This window comes from Tupaia chinensis, unplaced genomic scaffold (assembly GCF_000334495.1).
Source record: "Tupaia chinensis unplaced genomic scaffold, TupChi_1.0 Scaffold000012_1, whole genome shotgun sequence".
In the NCBI taxonomy this organism is placed as follows: domain Eukaryota; kingdom Metazoa; phylum Chordata; class Mammalia; order Scandentia; family Tupaiidae; genus Tupaia; species Tupaia belangeri.
Window position 1 is genome coordinate 2,264,653 of NW_006159442.1, and position 6,012 is coordinate 2,270,664.

Here is a 6,012-nt window from a genome sequence, read left to right on the forward strand (position 1 = left end):
ACTCACGCCGGGCACGTGTGCGTGCGTGCCCAAGATCCCAAGAGGAGAATGGAGGAGAAGGGATTGCGGCATGGCCATCCCCCCTGGGGGATGATTTCTTGCTTTCTGTCTCTCTGTCTCTCTCTGTCTGTCTGGCGAGCGCACACGCCCTATAGCAAAAACCTCTCAAAAAAAAAAAAAAAGGTTTATTTATTTCTTCTAACAGAGACAGACCTGCCAGCCAACAAGCACCTCCCCCCTACAGGGAAGGCTAGTACTTGTATGATTTATTAAAATGGGATTTTAAAAGCCAAGATGAGTTATAGAATAAATTAAACACAAAATTCCTCTAACACATCAGGGGTGGGATGGGCATATTGGTCGCTTCCTTGACATACAGTTTTCTTTAACTTTTAATTGCTAGTTCACTTCATTTAATGATTATTCTGGTTGAGTTACTCCCATTCTGATTCCGCAAGCAGGTCTCGATTTCCTGGTCATGTATACACATAATTGTAATGTACTCAAAAAAGTTCTTTCCTGTCTAAACCAGTGCAATGAGTATTTACGTGTATATATTGTTAAGAGGCTAGTGTTATGAATATATGCGTGTGTGGGTATATATATATATATACATATATATATATATACATACATATATACATACACAGTCATGTCACTTACGATGGGGATGCGTTCTGAGAGAGATGAGGGATCACCCGTTGTGCAAATTCATCCTTGTGCAAACATGGAAGGGTGCACTCACTCTGCACTAGACAGTCAGCCTTCTGCACACCTAGGCTATATCGTCCAGCCCATATGTGCCTCAGGGGACCACTGGCGTGTGTTCAGTCTATTGTTGAGTTAAACAGTGTGCCGTGCATAGCTCTGTGTGTGTGTGTGTGTGTATATATAAATATATGTGAGTATATAACAATATATATATATTTCACTTCAGTTGGATATAGCTAATGTAAATATTTGAAATGTTCTTGCCTGCCCCAGATTTCTAAATTTCAAATTCAAAAATGTGAAATAATCTTAGAACCCATGCCTGTGGTTAGTAAGCTTGACTGCTAGCCACCCTGCATTCCAACCCGCTGACTGCTGAAACCTCACTCACAGGGGCTGGGACAGTGATGCTGCCTTATCTTGTGAAAGGCAAATCACCCTGCGTTTCGGGTCAGCGTAATGGAGCAGCCGCCTCTTCTTTTGGTTTATTTTCCTGCACAAAATTTTCAGTTGATCTTGAACCTCCCACTTTTAAATCCTGATTCTGCCATACTGTCTGATTTTCTTCAGTTTTCAGAAGGAAGATCTTTTGTCTTCCTTTGGGGTGTTTGGGGAGCTGATATTGATGGAGCTTGCTCTGATTCAGGGCCTGGTAGTTGGGGTCCAACATGTTCCCAACGTCAGAAAAGTATTGAAGCAACTGAACTTTAAACTTGAGTTATATAAAAGAAGTCTTGGGAATCTTTCTTTGTATTGTTTTGTAGAAACAGTTGTTTCTAATATATTTCTCATTACTGGCATAATGATATCTGTGCATTAAGGAAAAGTTCTTGCCACTTACCATTTTAATGCCAGATATTTCAGGAACATTTAGGCCTACATCATGAAGATTTCTGCAAACAAGAGTTTAATTTCCCATCTCCTGTGTAGCCACAAAAGGATCTTAAAAATTGCAATCATATACCTCCCACTTAACCATTGTTTCCCCTGATTTTCATATTTTTAAAGAAGAGTCTTTATCATACATGCATCTTTTTTTTTTTTTTGAGAGGTTTTTCGCTATAGGGAGCGTGCACTCGCCAGACAGACAGAGAGAGACAGAGAGACAGAAAGCGAGAAATCACCCCCCAGTGGGGATGGTCACGCCGCAATCCCTTCTCCTTCATTCTCCTCTCGGGATCTTGGGCACGCACGCACACGCGCCCGGCGTGAGTTTGAAGCCACCGGGTCCGGGACGCGAACCACGGTCGACTACGTGGGAGTCCAACGACATAGCCATTACGCTAACTGCTGGTTCCCAATGCATGTTGATTATTGTGTCACCAGTATCTGGGTGCTGCTTGTCTTTAAAAATGGAGGTTGGGAGAGGGAGAGTGAGGAGGACAGACCACGTGACTGGGTTAGCATTGAAATGGTCCTGTTGGTGCAACAGGAGCGGACAAGCACCTGGTCAGATGCTTGACCAGGAAATGACACTTATTGCTGTCCTCTGTGCTAGGCACGTTCCCAGCTCCATCATTTACCCTCCTGGCAGCCTGTCAAGATACAGAATAGGGAACCAGCAGGTGGCGTGGTGGCCAAGGCGCCGGACACTCCCACATGGTTGACCATGGTTCGAGTCCCGTACCTGGTAGCTTGCTTTCTCACTTTCTCTCTCTCTCTGGTCAAATTAAAAAATAAATGAATGAATAAATAAAGTTAAAATAAATATTAAAAAATATATAGAATAAGGGGGCTATATCTGTATATTGCATCCCTGTTGACTGATGGGAAGCTGAGGCCTAATAATGCACCCAAGATCACTCAGGTGGGCACCCTCTTGACCTCATACCATGAGGTGACCTCACACCATGACATTTGACTCACCCTCCTGTGGTGGAGCTCAGTTGCCTGTTCTCTCGATGGCATGGGGAGACATCAGCTGTAGTGTCTATGGTGTATCTAGACAGTTCTGTAACCTGAACTATTTTTTAAAAGGGAGCTGTTCCGTTTCCTTTGCATTCGTTTCTTCTGTGCAGTAGGGCAGCAGGCTCTGGGCCGGCCTTCAAATGTCTGTATTACATATCACAAACCCGATGCGTAACTGTACTGCTGTTAGAGACCATAAAATAACGAGAGTGAGAATGTTATGTTATAGGAATTCTGATAACTGCGCTGCCCGGGATTCTACATTCCAGTCCTTAGAGATACTGGATGGGATGGTGAACCAAGGCAACAGGAAGTAGAACTCATCCTTCCTGCTAATGGCCCCTATAAAGAAATGACAGATGGTCAGAGAATTTATACAACTATTCAAGGAGGAGAGACAAGGGGGACCTGGAACCAGCAGGCCAGCCCTGGAGGTTTGCAGGTATTGGTCCTACTGCACCTCTAGGTTGTCTCACCTCGAGGAAAGAAGGGAATGAGTTCATATTAAATAGAAATAGGCAGTTTTCTGTGGTTGGTATGAGGTACCCAAAATACTACTTTAGGTATTAAGTCTTAACTTCCCATGTAGACAGAAAGAGCAGGTGCTTCAATTAGTATTCTGATGCTGTTGTTGCAATGGTATCTCACATGTCTTCTCTTTTTGTTCTCTTGGGCCAAGCCAGAAAACATTGTGCCACAAACACTTTAATGACTATGCTTATATAGTGAGAGCAACATCTTTTTTTTTATTTTTTTATTTTCTAATTCAGTCTTCAGGGAATCATCCTACTCTCTTTGAAACATCATAGAGTCCAGAGAAGGAGGATAGTTTGTCTATTTTAAAATTATTTGTTGCATTTCTGATTATAAAAAAAGTCAGAAGCTGTAGAAAAGGGTAAAGAAAGAAATGTAAAAATTACAGCCTCCCTAGACTGGACCAAAAGCAGTGAACATCCTAGCATCTCTGGGCATCCCCGGTGGAGGAGCGCATGTGCTGAGATGGGCGCAAGGCTGTCTTTCCAGTGCTTTATCCTCTGCACCTGGAAGAGGCCCTGCTAAATGTAGGTGCCCAGCGTTTGGGTATGAGTAGCCATGTGGGTGTCACTCAGCGTCCACAGCGGGAATCCCACACAGGGAATTGCTGACGTAGGTGGGAAGGCCAAAGGAGGAAGGGGAAACCCTGGGACTTGTCTGCGTGATTTAGACACCACCCCTTGGGCTGTGGTGGCCTGAGCCTTGGGTGCTGGGCAGGGGCCGCTCTCCAGCTACTGGTGGTACCTCTGGGGTGAGAAAGCAGAACAGCTGGTGTTGAAAACATAGGTGCTGCTGGCTGATCCTGGGCAGGGACAGCAGGAGGAAGTCTCTCCTCCTCTCCTCCTGAGGCATCTCCCACCAGGGCCCCGGGAAGCCAGGTAGAAAGGCAGTCAGCAAATGTGGTTTTAGGGTTCCAGTCTTAAGTTTCCCGGGGCAAACAAGGGTAGGGTGGATTGGAGGAGACCATAAATAAATAACCAGACCATGTGTCATCCTAAAAGAATCAAATCCTACTATGCTCTGATGGAACGTATTCTGTGAGTATTATGTCATGGCACTTTCCTATATTAATACATTTCATTTTTAATTTTCATATCATTTTCTTGATGGGACAGATTCTAGAGGTAGACTGCCTGTCTTCAGATACAGCTGAACTGCTCACTTGGTGGCTTAGACCACATTTTCCTCTTTGGCAAAATCTACCAAGCTGTGAGGATTAAGTGAGATAATGCCAGAGTATTAGCACTGTCTCCTAGCTGACAGTGCCGGGTAGTATTAATAGTAATGATAACTGTTACTATAACTGAATTTACCAGTCCCCTTAGATGGATGGATGTCTAAGGAATTGTTTCTGGGTTTTTTTGTTTGTTTGTTTGTTTGTTTGTTTCCCCTTGATGAATATTTTTGTGAACACATCTTTGCCTACCTATCTGGGTCTTTCCATCAAATAGGTTCTTAGAAGTGGACTGTTTGCATCAAAATCTCTACAAAGTTCTTTGCATTTTTTGCCAAACTGCCTTCTGGAAATACCATATCAATTTTCTCCCTTTTAACAATACCCACCCTCCATTTTACTCTTAGTCAGATGGGTTGAAAAAATATATTTCTGAAAAAAGTAAAAATGGGACTAGCAGTTGGCGTAATGACTGTGCCGTTGGACTCCCACGTAGTCAATTGTGGTTTGAGTCCCAGACTCGGTGACTTAAACTCAAGTCGGGCGTGTGTGCTTGTGTGCCCAAGATCCCAAGAGGAGAATGGAGGAGAAGGGATGGTGGCATGGCCATTCCCCCTGGGGGGTGATTTCTTGCTTTCTGTCTTTTTCTTTTTTAAAAAAAATGTCTGTTTCTTTTTTTTTTTTTTTTTTTTTTTCTGGTGGGTGCATGTGCCCTATAGCAAAAACCTCTCAAAAAAATGTATTTCTGTTTTTTTATATGCATTAGTTAGTAAGCTTGGCAGTGTTTTTCATAGATTCAAATGGAGAAAGTTTGGCTTTTGATCAAGGCCATGGGGCCACTTACTGGTTTGGGTGCCAACACCAATTTTCTCCCTGGAATTTGGGGTTAGAAGTAGCTGTGCCTGTGACACAGGGTTGTCATGAGGACTGAAAGACAATCCGAAAGGCATTTAGTTAGTGCTCCACTTTGGTAGGTTTTCAGTTAACCTCAGCTCTTAGCAGCTCTTCGGTGTGTTGATTCTCTGGGAGGCTAGCTGGCAGCAGGGGTTGGAGAGGGCCCCGGCACTGAGGTCTTCAGGGATGCCCATGAGTGGCTGCCAAGTCCAGCATGGCCGTGAGTGTGGAGACAGTGAGGGTTGAGATACTTGGAACTCCAGGTCGTGTGTGTGAGGACATGGGCCTTGATGTGGTCTGGAGTGATGCAGATTTGGGTTGGAGTTGTTCTGTTCTCATCTCAGTCGGGTTTGCATGCCTTTTTGACACCTGGGGCCTTTCGTTGTCTGCCAGCAAGTGTAGTCCATCCCGCCAGGCCAACCTCTGTGGCTGTGGGCCACAGTGACCAGTTCTGGTGTCAGACTGCTGTGTTCCAGCCCCATGCTGCAGAAGGTGCTGGGCCCAGAATGGGGTTGCGGGTTGAACTCTGTGCCCAGCGGACATGGGACCCATGGCCCAACCCACCCCACCTGCTTTTTTTTTTTTGGTCACAGAAATCCTATTTTCTCTTTCCAACTCAGTCCACTCAGGCCAGTATAACAAAATACCACAGACTGGTTGACTTAAACAACAGACACTCAGTCCTTGCAGCTCTGGAGGCTGGAGGTCCAAGCTTAAGGTGCTGGCAGGGATATTTCTTGGCCTCCCTCCTTGGTGTGTAGATGGCTGCCTTCGCATCCTGTCCACACACA

General features: G+C 44.7%; 1 protein-coding gene across 4 annotated transcripts in view; it reads left to right on the plus strand.

Annotated features, from left to right (window-relative positions):
* NEDD4L (NEDD4 like E3 ubiquitin protein ligase) overlaps nucleotides 1-6,012 on the plus strand; it is a 381,870-nt gene that overhangs the window by 94,270 nt on the left and 281,588 nt on the right. For 2 of the 4 annotated variants that reach the window (XM_006139917.3, XM_006139919.3), the window contains exon 1: nucleotides 3,043-3,061. The exons of 1 other annotated variant lie outside the window; for it this stretch is intronic. The gene's annotated coding sequence lies outside the window, so the exon portion shown is untranslated. Of the gene's footprint in view, nucleotides 1-3,041; nucleotides 3,062-6,012 lie in introns of those variants that run through there. One more of the 4 variants, XM_027768265.1, reaches the window with a different exon arrangement.